The sequence below is a fragment of the Lytechinus variegatus genome, chromosome 3 (genome assembly GCF_018143015.1).
Source record: "Lytechinus variegatus isolate NC3 chromosome 3, Lvar_3.0, whole genome shotgun sequence".
In the NCBI taxonomy this organism is placed as follows: Eukaryota; Metazoa; Echinodermata; class Echinoidea; order Temnopleuroida; family Toxopneustidae; genus Lytechinus; species Lytechinus variegatus.
In genome coordinates, this window is record NC_054742.1 from 62,799,477 (window position 1) to 62,821,430 (window position 21,954).

Sequence of the window (21,954 nt, forward strand, 5' to 3'; positions counted from 1 at the left end):
ATAAACTGACCAAATCAGGGTCATTTGAGAGCATTGCAGACTACATAAGAACCAGGCATGGGCGGAAATCCTAGGGGGGACAGGGGGGTCGTGTCCCCCCTTACTCAAAATAGTAGGGGGAACACAATATCAAATGTTCCCCCTACTATTTTGGGTCTTTGGTGATGCTAAGAAATATATCACTGAAAATGGGAATAAAACGTGCGTTTTGGGACGAGATGACCTTTTTTTTTTTTTGCTTGTCAAATATATTTTCGTCGAAATGACCTTAAATTTTAGGTAATACCCTTTTTTTTTTGCTTGTCAAATTTTCCAGACCCTTGTCCCCCTTACCTTTTGGGAGAGATTTCCGCCCCTGGAACCAGGGTCCCGTTGCGCAGAAAGAGATGTAATCAATCGCAACTCCAAAAATCATGCGCAACTTGGGAATTTTCAACCAATCAACAGCGTGCATTTGGGACTTGCGATTGATTTTTTGACTTGCTTTTAAACGCAACACTTTCTGCAACGGACCGCAGAAATCAGAGACAGAAAATTTCATGAAGTTCTCACATAGTACATGGGGTATGACGTACATATCTTATGGAATTGCCCAGTAGTATCTTCTTATGAGATTTAAGGCCGTTAACAATAAGAATTTGAATCGAATTTTTTTATTATATGCTTTCAATGTTTCTTCTAAAACCTTTGTTAAAAATGCAAGTGGTAAACCATTTTTTGTTTTCTGAAGTGCACTTGGTAAATCCGAACCGTACGTTCCTCATGTTATTTGGGCAAAGTTTTAGAATTAGTTAATTTTGTCTTCTCAGCTCTCAATGCAAACGAGCTAATCTTGGGCCCATTTCTTTAAGTGTTATTATCTATTATAACTTAAACATTATGGCAACTGCCTTGGAAATCTTGATTGTGATTGGCTGTTGAGCCCCGTTACCATGGTAGTTGACATAAAGTCAAAGTTACAACTGTTGCAATTCTTTATGAAACCGGCCGCTGGTTCCTAATCTCATTCTTGGGGTGATACTCGGTACCAATCCGGTACATCCTTATATTGTGTATTATAACTCTTTTTGGAATAAATTTCGTATTTTATAAAGACATTTTCACTTGCCAAAGTAAAATCCACTCCCCGGGGGGGCCACTTACATTGACGAGTGGATACAATGCGCGACCAAAAAACACGTAAAAAGGATGTCCTTTTCACGATAGGGCACGTTACGTACGTAACGTGAAAAGGGTGTCAAAAACACAAAAATAATGAAAAAAGGGTATCTATTTCGCTAGGAAAATTACGTGTTTAGGGTCGAATTTGCGGGGATGATAAAACAAAATTAAAATGTTTTATAAAGGATGTCCTTTTAGCCCCAACACTACGTGTTTAGAGTCCTATTTGCGCGAGGTGTAGAAGGTGGAGTCGTACTAAACCAAATAAGGTAAAGTCGACAACCAAAGGACCCGTACCAATAAAACATTCCTGTACTTGTTTAGGGGTTCATTTCAGGGAATATTTGCCAAGAGTATCGTTTTGTTTCCAATACTTGTTAAGGGTAGGGTTTCACACGCCAATACTTGTTAAGGGGTGCATTTTCAGAATATGGAAATTACGTGTTTAGGGTGCTTTTCGAGACCCCATGGTCGCGCATGGTATCCACTTGTGAATGGAAGTGGCCCCCCCCCCCCCCCCGGGATCCACTCTCAAAAGATGCCAATCTCACTCCAAAAGAGAGTGATTGTTTTATTTCGAGGAGTGTGATTTGGGACCAGGTTAGCTTTGTTTTGTATTTAGAGAGTGGACTATTAAATGATCTGTTGTTACACTTCCTTTTTGACTACTTGTGTTTATTCTCGTATCGGTTTCATATTTAGCTTGTTCTTCTTTCATTCCCCTCTCACCCTCAACCTTTTCCCCTCTCCCTTCCATCTTCTCTCTCTCTCTCTCTCTGACACCATCATGTTTTTCATCATCATTCATCGCTTACTTATATTGCTTAATCGTTTATTCCTCTGTCTCTTTTCTTCTCTTATGCTTGTCTCTGTTAATTTTCATTCATTTTAACACTTTCCTCTGTTATTTTTTTCAAAATTTCTTTCTCGACCCGTCACGAACGCCCACCTCTCTTTCTCTTTCTTTTTATCGTAAGATGATCATTCCTCTGAACCTCCACATCTCTTCTCTACATGTATCCCCTTCCTCCTTTTTTTTCATTATCAACTCTTTCCTCACTTCTCCCCCGATTCCCTTTTTGTCTCTCCCTCTTTCCTTCACGCTTTCTTTTCTACCCCCCCCCCCCCTGTGGTCCTTCTTTGTACGATAGCAGAGAAAATGGTGATCACCCAATAGAGGGACTTTCAAACTTGGTTGTGCAGATCCATGATTTTTTTTTTTCAAATTTAAATATTTGACAAGCCAAGAGCATCACAAAGGAACAAAAGGGTCATCAATCAAACATGAAGGCTGTTTGGTCTCCAGAAGAAAATGGCGAGCAAAAAATTTCACAGGGCCACACACCTCCCTCCCCCCCCCCCCCCCGCCACATTCGCTTTCAGTGTATAGATATTGCACACATAGCAATGCTCACAGTCAAGCAACCAAATTTGAAAGCCCCTTTATATTGGAAAAAAAAATAAAGTGAACTTGATGAAATGCAAATAAACCTGATCAAATCATTTAATAGAATTGAATTCCAATTATCCTCAGATCCATAGCCTATATGGATGTAAGAAACATTTTTAAAATCTAACTTTATCCAATGTAGACATAATATCATTCACATTTCCAATTTTTAAGTAATTTTTTCCGCTTTTGTAAATTTAGAATAAATGGCACATTGTCAGAAAATATTCTTCAAACAGATTTAAAAGGTTATTGAACAAAATTATTTTCATTTTATGAAGTTCACTAATAAAATTTCAAATGTTGCAAAGTGCATTGTTATTTAGTTATCAACTTTGAAAAATATATATTTTCATTTCATGGAAAAAAAATCATTTGGAGATCAAATATGCCATCTTAAAATAACAAGATTTCAATCCATTTTGCAACATTTTACCAAGTCCTGAAACTTGATTAGGGGGATAGCTAATTGAGAGTTGTACATCAACAAAGTAGGAATATAAAATTGAATGAAAAGGGCAGATAACCAGCCATTTAAGAGAAACTTGTGAGGATTTATATATGTTTAATGGGGGGGGGGGGTAAATGGCTCGGTTTAATATTGTATTCCTTTGTTGATGTGCAACGCTCAACCTAAATACACAATGTGCAGGGCTGACATTTATTATTGTACAATTCATACATTGTATGTGCTTAAATATTAGCTTTATCGGGGGGGGGGGGGGGAATAAACACATCACATATTCCAAATATTTTCCCCCTGTCGAAGAAATGAGATTATACAATGATAAATGTCAGCTTCTACACATTGTTCCCCATGACAGGTTTCAGGAAAAATGCAAGGGGGGGGATTGCTGGCAGGGTGTCATAGATCACAACAGATAACAAAGGGACAGAGCAAGTTTTTATTTTTAAAGGATTTATTTGATTTTCTGTGAAAAAAATCCAATTGAAAAAAAAAAATGACCAGCAGCCAAGAAGATCCATCCAAGATGGAAAGTTACCATAGCAACTGACCTCCATTAATGGAGCAAACCCTGACCCTCACAAATGGCCAGCAGCCTGATCTGAGCTGGGGTCTGCAAGACAAAATCACACAATATGTGACGCCACCGAGAGTCCTATTTTTAATTGTACAGGGTGGGGCACTTGACACTGCCATGCATGACATACCACATCTGTAATGCAGGTGCTTTATTTTTCAACTTCAATGAGACTTTGTTAGCAAGACAATGCAAGGTTTATCCCATCCTTTTTCGCCTAAACCCCTCCCCTTTGTTATTAAGACCTTTGTAGTCTTATTTAATCCTTGAACAATCTACTCCCTTGCTAGCCAATGATCTAGGCAGAGGCTGCAGCTTTTGTCTTTGCCTCTATGAGTCTGATGCTTTAACGCCAAAGAACAGAATGCGTCTGATGTGGAAGACTATGCACGTCACCGCCTTTACACTCCAGTCTTGCGTTTGTTCTTGCATTTTTTAATCGACTAGGATTTGCTGCAGGTTCTTCGGTATGGAACACGAGGCAGTTTTGCACCGCGAAGCAGAACAAATTCAAAAGCACAGTAAATGTATTGATAATGCCCGTCAAATGACAATGAACAGCTGGGAGGTCTTTGTCGCAAATTGGTGAAACGGGACAGCAGTTCCTGAGCTGACCAAAAATTGCAAATATGTCATTTGTCCAGAGTCCAGGACAAAACTGCTGTTTTGATTCACTGATTTTCGACAAAGACTTCTTGGTTGTTCATTGTCATGAAGGGATGTGACAATACATTTTCTATGTTCTTGAAAGCGTTCTGCATCAGGTTGCAAAAACTCCCTACTGCCATCGGACATTTCTCAATAAAAAACTACAATAACGCGAGACCAGAGTGTAAAGGCTGTGGCGTGCTTAGTCTTTGACATCAGATGTATACAGTATTGCCGACGTATCGCGCAACAGTATCAGACTTATAAAGGCAAAGACAATAGCTGTAGCCCCCCCTAGATTATAGGCTACTCCCTTCTTCAATACCATCTCCCCTCCCCTCTTCTCCAGGTGTTTCAGTCAATCCAGTAAATGTATTCTCTCTTCATATCTCCCTGTACTATCCGTCAAGGGGACCATTTCATGAATACTCATATCAGTGATTTTCAGTCAGATGTTATAAGCTACTGTAAATCAATGCATCTGATTGGCTGAGATCAAATTAGTGATAATCACTGATAAAACTCTTCATGAAATGCTCTCCATATCCTGCCAATCTTTCTTCATTTCACATCCTTTCAACATTTATTCTCCATGACTGATATGTTCTATTTATTTTATATTTTATTACATTTAAAAAAAGATGAGTATTCGAGTATTATGATTAATCATAGTCACAATTCTTTTGTTTTCATTTACGTATATTCATCATTTTATTATTTTTAAAAAGTTTTTAATTTCACTTTTCTTTATGCTAGGTTTTAATATTTTATTTATTCAGTTTTTTTAATATTTTTCATTTGATCTATTTATTCTTTTATTATTACTATTATTTTTTTACGGGGGGGGGGTGGGGGGGGGGGTTCTTTTCAATTTACAATTTTACAAATAAATACACACTTTTCTGTACATGATGCAATTGTGTTCCTATGAACTTCATTGAACACTGCATTTTGGTGAAAAGAAAGAAACCAAAAGGGAGAACAAGTTGATACTGTTTTTTTTCTTTGTTTTTCTGTCAAGGGGACACCTAATGTTTGTACTTACAGTATTCATCACGTATTTCACACAACTCTGAGAGATAAGGCAAGGGGCAGTTGGAAAGACATGGCTTGTGAAGCTAGACCTAATGGGTTAAATCCTCAACATAGGCTCATCCAGAGGATGTGCACTTAATAATCCCACAATGGTTTAATAATGGCCTATCAATCATAACAGTACAATGCATGTATTATAGTTGTGAAGCACAATGTCAAATTTCAGAGATGCCACCTTGGAAATCATTCCTTCAGCCAAAGGGTCAATAAAAAGCAATGTCACAATTCAGAAATGACACAATAAAAAGTCTGAAATTCCTTTCACACTGGGATGTAGGAAACAACTTCTTTGGCAAAAGGGTCATTGAGAAGCAATATCAACTTTCAGAGACAGCACTTATGAAATTTCAGACTGGTTCTGAATAAATGTAAGGAAACAATTTCTTCTCTAAATGGGGCAATGACGTTGGAACAATCTGACAGGAGAGGTCATCCAATTACACTCCTTATCTACAATAACAACAATAGGCTAGAATACCGTGCAACATTCTCAATCTATGTAAGGATACTGTTGACGCTCAGAGAAACTTCCCACTCTGGCTCCTCATAGTAAGAAATGTCACCATCCTTTATTCACAGTGAGTGAATCCCTAACTAGAATCAATTTGTTTAGGTTTCTCCATAAAACAGTGCCATTTTGGATGAAATAAGTGATCTAAGCCCAGTAGAGAACTTGTGTAAATGTGAAAGACACCTTGATTACCCAAATCAGACATGTCAAGTTACATCAAATGCTTTCCAAAATAAAGCAACTACTCTAATCCAAGTGAATAAATCCAAATTCTTGACACAGGATATGGCATTAAATGTTCCAAAAAAGCACCAGAAGAGCAGTGATTGAAAAAACATACATGACAAAACGTATATTGGAGAATTCAGAAGGTTGACTATCAGGTAGATCACTGCCCTATCCACATACCAAAAGGCAAAAGAATAGCCAAACACCACCTCATGTCAAGCCCCAGGACCTGGTTAATAAACTCCAACTTTCTTTGAGGTGAAAGACATGCAAGTTCCCATGAAAGATTTTTAGATGAAGGGATACAGATGTTATACTGGATTGTTTCAATGTGAGGTCAAAGTTAGGGATGAGACTAGAAATGATCAACTAGATCTAAATCCACCAAAACTCTTTCTAATGACACAACAAATAGGCCAACACACTGGTACAAGAAGAACAGCGTCGTGGTCCAGAGGATTAGTCTCCGGACTTTGAAACAGAGGGACGTGGGTTCAAATCCCAGCCATGGCGTAATTTCCTTCAGCAAGGAATTCATCCAGTGTGCTGCACTCGACCCAGGTGAGGTAAATGGGTACCAGCAGGAAATAATCTCTCAAAAAGCTGTGTGCACCTGAATCGGTAGCGTAGCTTAGCCGGGTAATAATAATAGCAGGGCCTGCTGGGAGAAAAGTTTTCGGAACTGAAGTGGCTACTCTGGGTAAATATACCATTATTATTATTCTACAAAGAAGTCAATTCCAGAAGACAAAAGTTTAGATTGCATGAGCCATATATGTCAGAGAACCATCATGTCTCTCAATTATTATTCAGACCACCTGTAATGGCACCAGAAATCAAGTACACAGACAACTCATGAAACTCATTAGAAACCCAATGGAACCCATAAGAATGACCGATTGTGAAGCATGAGCTGGGAAAACTCCATTCCTTCAGTCAGTACTTGGGGATTTTTCCCAACATTACCAGACACCAGATATTTCACATGTGGCTGAAACACGTTTCCAGAATTCAGGTATGCTCTTTTTTCAGGACTCGTCAACATTTCCTTTCTGTCCTTGTTTGTGCAGACAGACACAAATGGTTGACTAAACCTGGGTCAATTCAAAGTGCAACCAGTCCTTAACCCTAAAGGACTGGGCTATTTGAGATGTATTGAAGACAGGGGGGAGTGGGGGCATGATGGCCCCTCCTCTGATCTCAGCTGCCTTTTGCATGATTGCGCCGAAATTTGGCATGCACATTCTTTACCAAATCAACATTACGAAAATTTCCCGTTTGATTCTCGACCTCACTTCGGACTGCAAACTGCGGTTTCATACCCCGATTTGTGTTTGGAATATCTCAAACAACTTTTCCAACCCTGATAAACCCATCTTGGCCAGGTAATCCCCTTGTCTCGATTTCACCACCACGGGCCAGCTAAATGAGCGTTGAGCCAAGGACGAAATGATAAACAACAGCTGTGCTATTACGTAAGACTTGTCTGCCTGTAGAAGGATCTTCGGAATGAAATTATTGTATTCGATATTAATCACGTTTTCAAAGGCATATTACATTCAGACATCCAATACTAGTCCATTTTCAATTTCGAACGAAGAAAATCGACCTTGAAATAAGGAAAGTAAGCGAATAAAAATTACGGTATGCTTAGCATGCAAGGACCGCGATGCATGCATAGTTTCTGTCCGTCCAGCAAGAAAATGGGTTCACTCGCGCAATGATACAGTCTTAACGTTCGAAAAATAGAAGTAATGGCATACCAACATACAAAGTATAATAATCATGCTGCTGATATGCACAAAAATATGAAATCATTATTTTTTTACCCCAAAGTCTTATTCATAATTTAAATACAAACTATGCCTGTAACTATTTTTTTAATCGCAAACGTATTATCTATGTATAGGCCTACACCTCAACTTTGAGAAAAGGACATTTATAGCCTCACTACAGATATGATTGGCAAATGCACATTCTTTAGAGGTGTAGAAAGGGGGTGGATGAAGAAAAATAAGTCTAGAAAGAAAAAAATTAGACAGCCAGACAGAGAGAAAGAAGGAAAGAAAGAAAGAAAGGAAGGAAGAAAGAAAGAAAGAAAGAAAGAAAGGAAGGAAGAGAGAGAGAAAGAAAGAAAGGAAGAAAGGAAGGAAGAGAGAGAGAGAGAAAGAAAGAAAGAAGGATCGAAGGAAAGAAAGAAAAACTTTCTATCAACGCGTGTATACATGGAACTCCATGCGCTCGCCGGAACACATTGCAATCCATCGTGTGTGGCCCCCTGCTGTGACCGTAGATGCTGGGGTGAATTATCTTCGGACCGAGGTCAAGAAACAGGTGTTTCTATACTTAAATTTCATGCTTGAGGGCAATAGGATTTTGTATTACTGGGAGAAGAGATTTGATGATAAGGAAAAATGGGGTATACAGCTCTCAAACGCGAGATTTTCGTCATGAACTACAAGCCAGTGTAAAAAAAATTATGAAAATAATTATTTTTTATAATGAATATGGCAAATTTATTTGTGAAAAACATTATTTGCAAATTTATCACCCAATTTCACTTCAAATTTTTTTTTTTTTCAGATGTCATCTTTGTAATCTAATTTAAAGGTTTCCACAAAGAAATATTGTGAAAACCAATATTTCCTGATGTACAAGTATTTCTTTGTTTTAAGAATTAGTGTATTTCTTTGTTTCTAGTGGTTCTGACTCTTGCCTTTCAAACAGAGGGTCGTGGGTACGAATCCTAACCATGGCGTGTTTTCCTTCAGCAAGAAATTTATCTGCAATGTGCTGCACTCGACCCGAAGTATAAAAATGAGCCATAAAGTCATGATGCTATACCCCTATGCTGCAAAATTTGTCTCAAAAGTTGCGCGAGAAAAAAAATCATAAAATTCTGTGCCACTATGTTCTTGCGTTTTGAAAAAATATCGCGCAAAGCATTGAGGGGGCCATCATGCCCCCCCAAGTCCTTTCAGGGTTCATCGGTCTTGATCAATGCCTCCGAGCCCTTAAGTCATCTTGGCTAAACTGCTCCATTGATGAAACTTAACATGCTAAAGACCAATTGCAAATATCGACGAGGGTGAACACGAAATATTAATACTGAATAAGCAACACTCCTGTATAATTCCTTGACATTACGAAACTTTGTGTTTAAAAATGGATCTCATCTGACACCCCAATTTCAAATTCCAAGCTACTTTCACTCGCCCACCCCCCCCCCCCCCCCCATCCCGATATCAACAAGGAATGGTTATCCTTAAGTAAACAACCACGCACTCTCCCAGATAATCCACCTTCCCCCAAGGAGAAGTGACCTTCATAAGGCCTGGCAGAGAGAGAGAGAGCAAGAGAGAGAGAGGGTGATTTTTTTTAAACTTATTGTTATTTCGGCAATTGTGGGTCATTTTGCATCGTTCAAAATTTCATGTCGATCTTCATCTAAATTCCGAATCGTTTTTAGATATGCTAATGTCCTAAAACAAATAGAATACAAATTCATTCTTTCAAGATTAATGTCAGCCAGGAAGCTCTGAAGAGTTTGTTTATACTATTACGTAACAAGGACAGATGCAATCCCAATCCATGCTATTCATCAGCCTGTTGTGGTGGCAGGCCGGCATCGGTGTTATCGGCTCTTATCAGCAGCAGCAGTCACTAAATCGACCCCACCCCAGTTTAAACGCGAGAAATGCAACTTTCCCAAAAAACTGAAATTGGGGTGTCAATACCCCACTTGAGATCCCATTGACTAACACGCAAGGCATTATCAGCAGTCAGATGAACCCCACCCCAGTTTAAACGAGAGCTCTCCCAAAATCTGAAATTGGGGTTTCAAATACCCCACCTGAGCTCCCATTGACACAACACGGAGGCAATGGAGTTCCTGTGTTATAAGCTGGTGGGGTATTTTTTAAACACAGGATTCGCGTAATGAAAAGCAACTGACAATTTGACATTGTGCTCCTGGAACTAGATTCAAGACTAACATGTATTGGTATGGTTGATTTAGCATTTTGTCCCCCCTTTTTACACATTGTGGAACAACCATTGAAGTGCACAATCCTCATAACAATGGGTGAAAACTTGATACTTTACTTTTGATTTTGAGCGGATACATATTTTGGGCAGACGAACCAATATTGGGTCACAAATCACATCATTCCAAGCAGCAGTCCATTATCTCTACACATTGTGTGATAACGTGATGAATACATGCTTGCATAAACATGAGGTTTATAGCGAACGGGGAGGATCGAAAAAATTCATTCAAATTAGTCCGTCCAAAAAAATTAACATGTACAGAAAAGGCAATTATATTGTAAAATTATTAATACCACTTTCTCATGTGGTACTGCAATTAACAAATAATGTGATTGAAAATAATATGCAAATGTAATCACAAATTCCTTTTTAGAGAATGTGCATATGTATTCATAGCACATTATTATATCAGTCATGGTGAATAACATGTTGAGAGGATGTATAAAAGATGAATTCAGAGTGACAGCTAGAGTGGGTAGTACAGGGAGGTAAAAGAGAGACTGCAATTCATGGATGAACAGATAATACTAGTATTTTCAAGGAGAAACCAAAGAGGCAAGTGAAACATGAGGCCAGGAGGGTGGAGTAATGGTATTGTTTTGATGGAATTTCATTCCAAAAAGAAAATGTCATGAATTTAAAAGTGCAATTTAGATATTTCTGCCCGATATTTCCAGAATAGTAGTTACCCTCAGGATACTATAATTGCTTGAAAACCATTTGCATTGTCTCACATACTCCCAAAGATATCATTGAAATCATCAATAAAGCACTTACATTATGGAAGTTGTATATCATGCACAGCAGTGTCTGGTGCCCCTCTCTGCACACTTAAAAATAGATCTCTTGGTAGTAACGTCACTTATTGTGTGATTCTGTCAGGAAGATTCCAGCTCAAACCAGACAGGAAGCCATGTTTGCGAGGTGATCAGGGCCTACCACCATCAATGGGATGAGGTCAACTGCTATGGTCCCCCAACTTGAATGAACCTTCTTGGCTGCTGGTCTTACAATTTGTTCAAGAAAAAAAGATAAAATCATGAATACAAAACAAGTATATAGTACAGACAATAATACACTATAGGGCAGGTCCAAGCTATCTGACATTACATGTACCGTAAGAGACATATCACAAAAGTGTTACACAAAGATTTCAAGAGTGACTAAAGATTGCTCTTAAATTTCCATTAGCATGTGAAAAATATTGGATCACCATATTATTGGTTGGATCACGCTCAGAAGACGTGCTCAATTGCGTATGAGTGAGTCAATGAGACTACACATTACAAATCATGTGCGCATCAACGATTTAATGTTTGATCTGATCAGTTTTGCTAGATTTATAAACTTTTCAAAAATCTTTTATAATCTGACAGTATAAAAGCACTTTCAAGCACCTTCTAACATTAGGCCTCTACCTGTATACTGTGGATTGATTTTTCCTGAAAAAGAGAAACAATGACTGGCACCATTTATTACTGGACTACAAGTATGGAAAATTTGAGGAAAAATAGATACAATTCTTTAATTGCAGGCAGTAAAAATGTGTGCCTCCATCATTGCCTGACCAAGAACATATTACAAATCTAACTTCTAAAATTTCAATTTATGACCTGCATGACTTTTGACCTTGTGACCAAATAACCTGATCAGACCCTTACTCATAAATGCACATTTGAGCCAAGTTTGAAATTGATCCCTCAAACAAATTTTATCATATTTAATACTTACTAAATTTATCATTATATTATCACAAAAAAATTGTACTTCCAAAATGCATACAGGAAATACGCTTTTCAATCATTTTGAGAACAAGATATTCAATTCTCTCACCTTTGACCCCATGACCTACAAATCTAATCAGATCTTTGTCACGTGCATTTGCACAAACAAAATAGTTTGAAGTTGAACCATCAAATGGTTCCTATTGAGAGAACAAGATATTTTCAGGTAAAACAATGACCTTTGTCAGCTTCTTTGTGTTGAACAATTCTACGACAAGTAGGTCCAGGGTAAAAAACCAGAGATAAAACTCAATAGGCAAAAACTCTGGAAAACCTTTGGATCCACTTTTGCAGAATAGCTCAACACAAAGTTTACAAAAAACACTATATTCATCATGAGACAGATGCACACAATTAAGTTAAATCAACAAATATTTACTACTAGCCGTAATTACCACACCATTGTAATTCTACACCTCTAAAATACTTTGTAAAACATTCCCAATCTAGTAAATCAAATTTTACTACTAGTATCTATGCCCTGCATAGTATGTCTCTATTAATGAAACAACATATTATACAGATACTTTTGAACTGTCAGCAAACAGATAGCTTGGACCTGCTCCTTTGAGCTACACAAGAGTCATCATATAAAATATAAAATAGGGGGTTTATGAACACCCTCACTGGCCATATGTATTATCCTATTTACACGATTCCTCTGATTTTTGGTAAATGAACTTTTTCGTATTGCAGCATTCTGTTTTAAATCATTCAAATGTGGCCTTAATTTCAATAATTAAGGAGGCACGATAGCTCAGTCGGTAGAGCGGGGGATTCATATTTCGGTGACCCGGGTTCGATTCCCACTTGGTGCGCTAGTGCCCTTTGATAAGGCATTAATCCTCAGTACCAGGTCCTTCGGAGGGGACTTTCAGCCATCGGTCCTCTGGTTGCTTACAAGCATTCATGCTTTCTTAGCAATCAGGTAAAAAAATCACCACTAATCAATCAAACCAATCAATCAAGAGGGAAGTGGAAACTGCCCACTTTCTCAAGTCATGTACCATAAAGTCAACAAATCACACTTTTTTGCAAGTCAAAAATTGTGCAAATGGGATAATACATATGGCAAGTGAGGGTAAAGTCAAATAATTGATAGGCCCATTTCATAAAGAATTATAACCATGGTAACTTTGTTATTATGTCAACTACCATGGTAACAGGGCTCAGCAGCCAATCACAATCAAGGTTTCCATGGTAGTTATCATAATGGCAAAGTTAACTAGGAAGACTTTATGAAATGGGCCCAGACATATATGTGACCAGCCAACCAAAAAACCAAAAATATATCACTAAGGAAAGTTCTCTGTAAACAGCTAAAACAATAATATGGTCTTCAAAAAATAAATACTGAAGAACTGGCGTATCTGAAAAGTAATTCTTCTTGTTCATACTGTCAAATTTTGAAATTGTAAAGTTAAATGAAAGTTTTTACCATGAAGATTGTAACATGAACATCTCATGCTTGACTGAATCCTGAAATTCAAACCCTTTTTTTCTCCTTATTTTTGGAAGCTCTCAATGAAGTTTTCCTATACTCAAATACTTGTATTTTGATATTTATGATTGATAATTGATTTAGTATAGATTTTGTGAAATGTGATTTGTGCTTTTCCGAGCTTGAGAAAATTCTCAACATTCATATTGGGTGAGTCATTGTTGATTTTTGTGGTGGCAGGTCACATATTATCTTGAAGGACGTATCTCACTGAGCAGCGAATGCTTGCAAAGGTAGCGAAATTGAGAATTTACCAGGGCTTGTAAAAGATTGCAAGAAAGTTTGTAAACACTTTTCATTGTTGCAAACAGTTTTTCTTGTCACAAGAAATTTTGATTATGTTTTGCAAAACAGTTGTAATTTTGATCTGCATCTGCATATGGCTCCTGTATGAATTCAACCCACTGATTAAAAAACAGGTGTCACACGTTTGCAAATATGCCTTGTTTTGAAGCAGTTTGTAAATATAAATATCAATATCACAAACAGACATTTGAAAGAGTTTGCATCACTTGTCAGAAAAGCTGATGAATCACAAGTTCACATTCGAAACATTTGCCGCTCAGTGAGATACCCCCTCAAGTATTTCCCTCCATGTCGGGCCAAGTCTGCAGGTCGTTGGATCCCTCTGATCACGTCATCCTGGTTTGTTATACAATGTCTCCTTCAAGCTGGGCTAAGAATGCAGCCTGTAGAAAGAAGTTGTATCCCTCTGATCTCGTCATCCCTGCTTGTCCCAATGTCTCCTTCATGCTGGGACAAGACTGTAGGTTGATAGAAGTTGGATCCCTCTGATCATGTCATCCTGGCTTGTTTATGTCTCCTTCAAGCTGGGCCAAGACTGCAGGTTGAAAGAAGTCGCATCCCTCTGATCACGCCATCCTGGCTTGTTCCAATGTCTTCTTCAAGCTGGGCCAAGTGTGCAGGTAGAAAGAAGTTGGATCCCTTGGATCATGTCATCCAAGCTTGTTCCAATGTCTCCTTCAAGCTGGGCCAAGGTAGAAAGAAGTTGCAACCCTCTGATCACGTCATCCTGGCTTGTTTGTACAAACCAATGTCTCCTTCATGCTGGGCCAAGACTGAAGGTTGAAAGTAGCATTTCTCACAACAGTCATTATCCATGGAGTGTCGACAGAGAGGGCGCCCTGTTGAAGACGTAGTAGAGGAAAAGGCAGTGTTGCGGATCAGCACCTAATATAAGGATTAATGATTAAAAGAAATTGACCCTTTATCAGCAATGAAAAATTTTCCCATATCACATTTGATTATCGAGTTAGAGTGATACATTGGATCAGTCTCTCTCTAATAATGGTATGGATTTATAGAGAACATAACTTGTAATATATAAATTTTGATTCAAGCTAAATCAGACTTAATTAAAGGAAAATTTCACCCTGACATAAAGTTGATGATTTTTTTAAGGTTTGGCAAAAATCTGTAAAAAAATATATAACTGCATTAAAATGGATTTTCAAAGTTTTTTATGTTGTGATGTCACTTGTGAGCAGCTTCTCCATAGTAAATGCATGTGGAACATATAGGGGAAGGCGGGGTAAGTTGTGACAGTTTTTGCTTTTTGCATGTTAGAATTGATATGATTAATAATCTTATCGACATAAGTACCTTGCCTTGAAATTTAATTCTTCTGAAATATTTTCCCCCTATATATAACTTTCTATCCCCACAGTGAAAGTCATCGTGACCTTTGAAAAAAACGATGTCAAATGGCTCAACTTGCCCCATATATGGGGTAAGTTTGAGCCACCTTCTGGGGTAAGTTGAGCCACAAAAACTATGTACAAAATGTATGAGGGGAGAACCAGCATGTCAATTTTTTGTTTAAAGTCTTTTCACTTGCTAATTCTCTATAAATACTAATATTCTTTAAAAGGAAAAGAGCAGCAATGTAAATTTACTCCTTTCAGCCAGCATTTCAATCGATTTTTATGGTTTGTTTGTTTCTTAAGATACATTACCGTAGGAATTACCATGGCTCAACTTGCCCCATGCTGTTTGGCTCAACTTACCCCAGTCCGAACTTAGTGCGATAATTTTGTAACCACACATTTATTATGCATCCATCATATAAAAGACTATGACAAGAATGAAGATCCATACCTGGACTAATAATGTTGTTATCATGTCTTTATTATATTTAAAGACATGTGTGTTTATGAAGCACTTATCTATTTCACACTCTTTTTTACTTTTTTGGCTGAAATTCATATTTTTCCCTCTAAAAAACTACTTTTTGTTTCAAAGTTGGAAACAATGTGGTGGGGTTAGGGGTTATGCTATTGGTCATCAATACATGACACCACCACAATGTCTGACTCATTCATTATTGGCCTGGGGGTGGTGGCTCAACTTGCCCCTATGCTCAACTTACCCCGCCTTCCCCTACCTTAAATGGATTTTGATCAAACCTTGACCAATATTTTTCACTAACATATCCTTATTGATAATTAAAAACCTAATCGTTGTTGGAGTTAACTTCCTAGTTGATAATTCACCCTTGAAAAATATGACTGAAACAGCACCAAATCCGCTTTTTATAAAAAACAAAAACACTTTGAAATAGGCTACCACTTTGCCAAATAACAAATATACAGTGTATGATTGTGGGAGAATAGGATAGATGTGCATGGATAGCTCATGGACTTCACTTTTATATGATACCAAAAGTTCAGAAAATTGTTCATGCTTGAGTGAATACTGCTCACTTTTGTAAAGAGTATGAAAATGAAGTTGGGCAGGAATTAGCCTTCCAGTTTGTGAGAGTTCTTTCACGCTTACAAAGTTGTAAAAACAATCATATATCAAAATAAAGGTTATGATTCATACAATACAAACATACCAAAAATATTGAATACATCTCCTTCAAATAGTTAAAAATATTAAATAAAAATCAAAGAAAATGCTCCTCCAAATTACGCTTCGATTGAGCACCCCCACATCGCCTGGAAATTATGACGTCACGTTGTGTCTGGAGGGTTGTGATTCCATAGGTTTGTGTACAAAAGCATTGGGTATTTTCTTCCATTTCCATGTTATGAATCCATTTTTTTTCGTTTTCAGATGAAAATGGCACTCAAAATTATTCACTGTTCAAATTGTTGTAAACCTAAAACTATTACTCCCTTTTTTGTGATTTCTTTGTTTGGCTCTTATTGGGCATAAATTGCTATGTCAGGAAAAGTTGTTATACATAATCTAAATGCAGATAGAATTGAAATCTGCGCCAAATAAGTAGGAAATAAAATATGGCAAAAACTAGTTCAAAACTGTAGATTTCATAAATTCAAGCTCGTGGGAAAAAATATATGTGATATCCCTCTGTGATAGAAGTGAAGAAAATGAAATGCGTAATCTGGAAAGCAAAAAAAATCACAAATTTTTCTATGTACAAACCTATGGAATCACGACGCTTCTTACACAACGTGACGTCACGGTCTCGAGGCAGGTGAAAAGCACAATAAAGCCTATTTTCTAAACGGGGTTCGAAGCCCGATAATTGGAATATTCTTAAGCAAAATACTCAGCTGGGAAGCGGTGAAAATGCATAAAGCATACCTTGCTGTATTTAGTAGCTTTTATAAAACGGGTTCAAGGATGTAGCCAATGGTGAGTGCGTATTCAAGTCACGTGTTCATGCTTTAATTATGCGCAACCTTCCAGTCGTGCATTTTTCGTGCAGCACTGTGCATTTTTTGTGCAGCACTATGCAATTTTTGTGCAGCATTAGTTCCAATAGCACGTAAAAGCTGATACGCGTTCAGTAAAAGAGGCTGGCTAGGATTTTGATGCGCTTACTTAGGCGCGCATAGTAGATACGCCTGTGATGTCATAATTGATAGTCTTGTGATCTCTTCGTCTGTGCGATCGTACACAAGTTGGAGGGATTTGAACAAGATTTCCATGAAAAATTCTTTTTGCCGACCCGTTTTTATAAAACAATTAATGCACATTTTAAGATTCGTGATGTTAGTGACGATGCGAGCAACTCTCGGGCATTCACAATATTATGCAAAAGCACTCGGCGCAAGCGCCTCTTGCTTTCGCATAATTGTAAATACCCTCGAGTGTGCTGCATCGTCATAACACACTCATAAATGTGCATTAATTGTATAATAAGCTTTCGATTGGTATATAATTTGTCAGTTTCATTTTTGGGTCCTGTCTGGATCTTTAATTATATCATTACTTTGGCATTGCTGAACAAAATGCTTTATTAAATCATTTTTTTATGTGTCATGTAGGTTTGCACATTGTGTTGTTCATTCAACTCATGGGAGGGTGATGGTACGTGATGAATAGGATGTGAGATAGGGTCCCGGGGGGCCACTTACATTGACAAGTGGATAATATGCGCGACCAAAAAAAACACGTAAAAAGGATGTCTTTTTCACGATAGGGCCCGTTACGTATGTAAAGGGTGATAAGGGTGTATGATAAGGGTGTCAAAAACACAAAAATAATGAAAAAAGGTATCTATTTCGCTAGGAAAATTTCGTGTTTAGGGTCGAATTTGCGGGGATGATAAAACAAAATTAAAATGTTTTATAAAGGATGTCTTTTTTGCCCCAACACTTTGTGTTTGGAGTCCGATTTGCACGAGGTGTAAAAGGTGGGGTCGTACTAAACCAAATAAGGTAAAGCCGACGACCGAAGGACCCGTAAAAATAAAACATTCCTGTACTTGTTTCGGGGTTCATTTCAGGGAACATTTGCCAAGAGTATCGTTTTGTTTCCAATACTTGTTAAGGGGTGCATTTTCAGAATATGGAAATTACATGTTTAGGGTGCTTTTCGAGACCCCATGGTCGCGCATGGTATCCACTCGTGAATGGAATTGCCCCCCCCCGGGGGTAGGACCAGTCATCAGGGTCCCATAACACAAGGGTTAGCGATTAATCATATACTTGATTTTCACAATTAACTGGACATTGTAGTCAATGCAATCAATCGTAGAAAAATGATGTACGATCATTGCTAAACTTTGACGTTACAGCCCTCAAGATCTTATTTTTTTCATAGGTCTTCGTTTAGTGGATACAGTCAGCCAAACATTTAGAAGGAGTTAAACATGGCGTACAGGGGGAATTAACAACAAAAAGAATATCAAAGGAGGGTGAGCAAAAATTTTTGCATTTTAAAAAGAAAGAAAGTGAAAGGGAATGGGCACAGGAGATGAATTAAATTTTGTGTTTCAGATGTCTGTCTTTTTTTCTTTCTTTGTTATATTCTCTAAATCTTTTTTGCAGTCAAAAGCACCAGCTATATTCACTGATTATGTCCTATATTTTAAAGAAATTTTATTATCTGATTCATCTGTTTTATAAAAATTCTTTGATTTCACTGGTACCTTAATGCATCTGAAATTATTTGTCAGTTTATGATTGCTTTTGTATAATAATTTGACTTCTACTCTTGTAAACGTTGATGTCACTGGAAAAATCAAATAACAGAATATTTTAAACAGACTTAATAAAATCCACAATGCTTGATCACTGAGACTACCAGGGAAAGTTCCAACATTACCACAATAAATGCAAATTCCTGATCACTTATGTTTAAGGCTGAATTTTTTATTTAAGACACCAAAAATTCACCTCTCATAAAACAGAAGGCCAATTCACGTGCGATTTTTCCTAAAGTAACAGTGAGCCATGCTTGCTGGAGCATGAAGATTTTTTGGAGTGTTTTGAAGTTTAATTGAATTAGCTTTTCATACGTAAAACATTTTTTCCAGAATCAAACATTTTCTTAATTTGGCAACATTACAGAAGTGTGACTTTTTTGCACCCATGCTTTAGAGCCAAAATTACTCAAAAACAAGATTCATGGTCAAAGTTTATACAAAAAAGAATGTGTTTTCAGCTAAAATTCATAAATGAGAGATTTACTACTGCTTTTATTGATAGTGTATTGGTAGTGGAGACATTGAGATGGCGCTGTTTAAAGTGGGTGTGGCATAGTGGCTTTAATGAATGTCTTACCTTAAACACCCTGCTTCCAAGTCCCCAGATGTATTGACTGCCTTGGTAAGAGCATCAAAAACCTTTGAGACATTGTCCCCTCCTTGAACATCCTGGTCATCAGTTGATATTATTTGTAGGGTCTGAGACTGAGAATATATCTGCAGGAGAAAGAAAATGATTATCAAGAATTGTCAAAAATATAGACAAACATTAAGAGCAAGATTTGGAGAGAAAACATTGGTAAAGAAAATGGCCAAAAACAGCTTAAGTCTACAATGAAGGTCACCATATCATGCACCATTTATCTAAACAAGATGAACATTTTTCTTTGAGAAATACAACAAAAAGATTCCTTGATTATATCCTGGGTTTGTTGACCTCAAATGACCTTTGACTAAGAAACTTGTCATTCATTTGTGATATCTAATTATCATACAAGTTTCTTTTTATTTCAATTCAATGTTTTGTAAAATAATGAACAAAATATAAATTATTATCCAAAATGACAAAGCCCCAACTTCCAATCAATCTCATCTAATGTCTGAAAGCTGTTTACCATAACATCCATGCATGGAAAGAGTGAAAATAAGTATGGAAAAAAGATCCTTACTAAGTTCTTGATATTTTCTCTTTCCATACATGCCAAACAAAAGTTAATAATTCAGATCACATTTTTCTAGCAGCCATATTTTCCCCTAAATTAGGGAGTTTGGTGACTTTTTGAAATCTTGAAGAATCCCAACAAATTTGATATCATTGGAAAGCTTGTGAAATAGGAAAAATAATGGTGCCTCAATCAACTCATTGTCTGATATATTGATGGAGATATTCCAATTTACAGGGGAATATATGCAGATTTTTAGTCTGTCAAAAAAAAATTAAAGGCTTGTTTGAGTTGGGGAGACAGTTACTTTTTGAAATCTTGAAGGAATCCCAACAAATTTGGTACCATTGGAAAGCTTGTGAAATTAAGAAAAAGAATGGTGGATAAATCAATGCATGATGTCAAATATCGACAGAGATATTTTTGTTTAAAGGGGAGAATATGCAGATTTTCCTACAGCAAAATTAGATTTTTCATAACGTACACAAAATGCAATAAATGGGACTATGTAATACTTTTTTTTAAGTGCAATGCGCTGTTATGCGGGGCAAGGCATGACCTTGAATTACACACCATTTTATTCATAAAACCTCGCAGTTTCTCATGGTATAGGATTTCTATAGGGTTTTTCCTCCTCCTTTAATGGCTTTATACTTGTTTTATACATGGGTGCACAGATAGATACAAATTCTAAAAGTGGCATTTTCACTGAACTCCCTACCTAAATCAGCCTGATTTATGTTGACACTTTTCAGAATGGCTTCAGACACCCCAATAATAGTTAAAACTTAAATGTCTGGCTATTTCTTTAATATCCGATATTGATGACATATTCAATAACCAAATTTGGTTGGTCTGATTCTACTTTATCTATTCAAATTATATAATTTTCAGCCTAGTCCTAGAGTACCCTTTGAATTTGTTTACATATAAGACCGTGCACAAATATAGTCACGCTCCAATTATTGGTCACTCCATTTCAAGACGGATAAATCCATCACGGAAACGTGCCAAACTCCGTACACTTGCACGTACAAAAAATCGTACGCGCCAATATAAAGTCGCCCTGTCATCCCTGTGGCGTGGACGTGGGTTAAAGAAAATCGTACGATACCTTCTTGGTTCCATCAGAAACCATCAGGATGAGTAGCTGCAAATTCCGATTTAGAGTCAAGTAACTAGCACATCATCCTTCTCCTCTGCAGTTCTGGGTTTTATCGTGACCAGGATAATGCTCAGTTCTGAGTTCTGTCATAATCCCGTCTTAATTCTGAGGAAATATTCGGGTTTCGGGAAGATTCATCTGGCATCTATCTGCTACATGTAATTGGGCAGCTGGCGCCCGTATTCTGATATGATAGCAAGTTTAAAGTTGTGCCTTGTGGTTGAAGTATGGATAGCCAATTGTCACATAAATCACTAACAGTATAGATATCATACTTCAGCTCATTTGGCTCTCAAATCATTCATATTTGTCTAGGAAGTATGATTGTATTCACCATCGATGAATCAAGAAAGAGCAAAGTAAACATTAACTCCATGAAAATTTTGATACTTATGGCTTCCCATACTTAAACCACAACTTTAAAGGGGTGGTCCAGGCTGAAAATATTTATAGTTTAATACAATAATAGAACTCACCGAGTAAAACGCTGAAATTTTCATCAAAATCACATAACAAATAATAAAGTTATTGAAGTTAAAAGTTTAGCAATATTTTGTGAAAACAGTCGTCATGAATATTCATTAGGCGAGCTGATGATGTCACATCTCCACTTTCCGTTTTCTTATGTTATTACATAAAATCATATTTTTTCATTATTTCATACTTGTGTGAATAAAATGTCTCCCTCATAATGAAAAAAGTTGCAGCAATAAATATCTAATGCACTAATCAG

The 21,954-nt window shown here is 37.2% G+C and overlaps 1 long non-coding RNA gene across 1 annotated transcript; it reads right to left on the reverse strand.

The window, feature by feature from the left end:
* Positions 1-13,595: 13,595 nt before the first annotated feature.
* On the reverse strand, positions 13,596-21,368 carry LOC121412259. Its single transcript, XR_005969583.1, has 3 exons — positions 21,171-21,368; positions 19,471-19,610; positions 13,596-14,662 (listed from the first exon to the last, which is right to left on the reverse strand). It is a non-coding gene; the product is annotated as an uncharacterized LOC121412259 (long non-coding RNA).
* Positions 21,369-21,954: the final 586 nt, after the last annotated feature.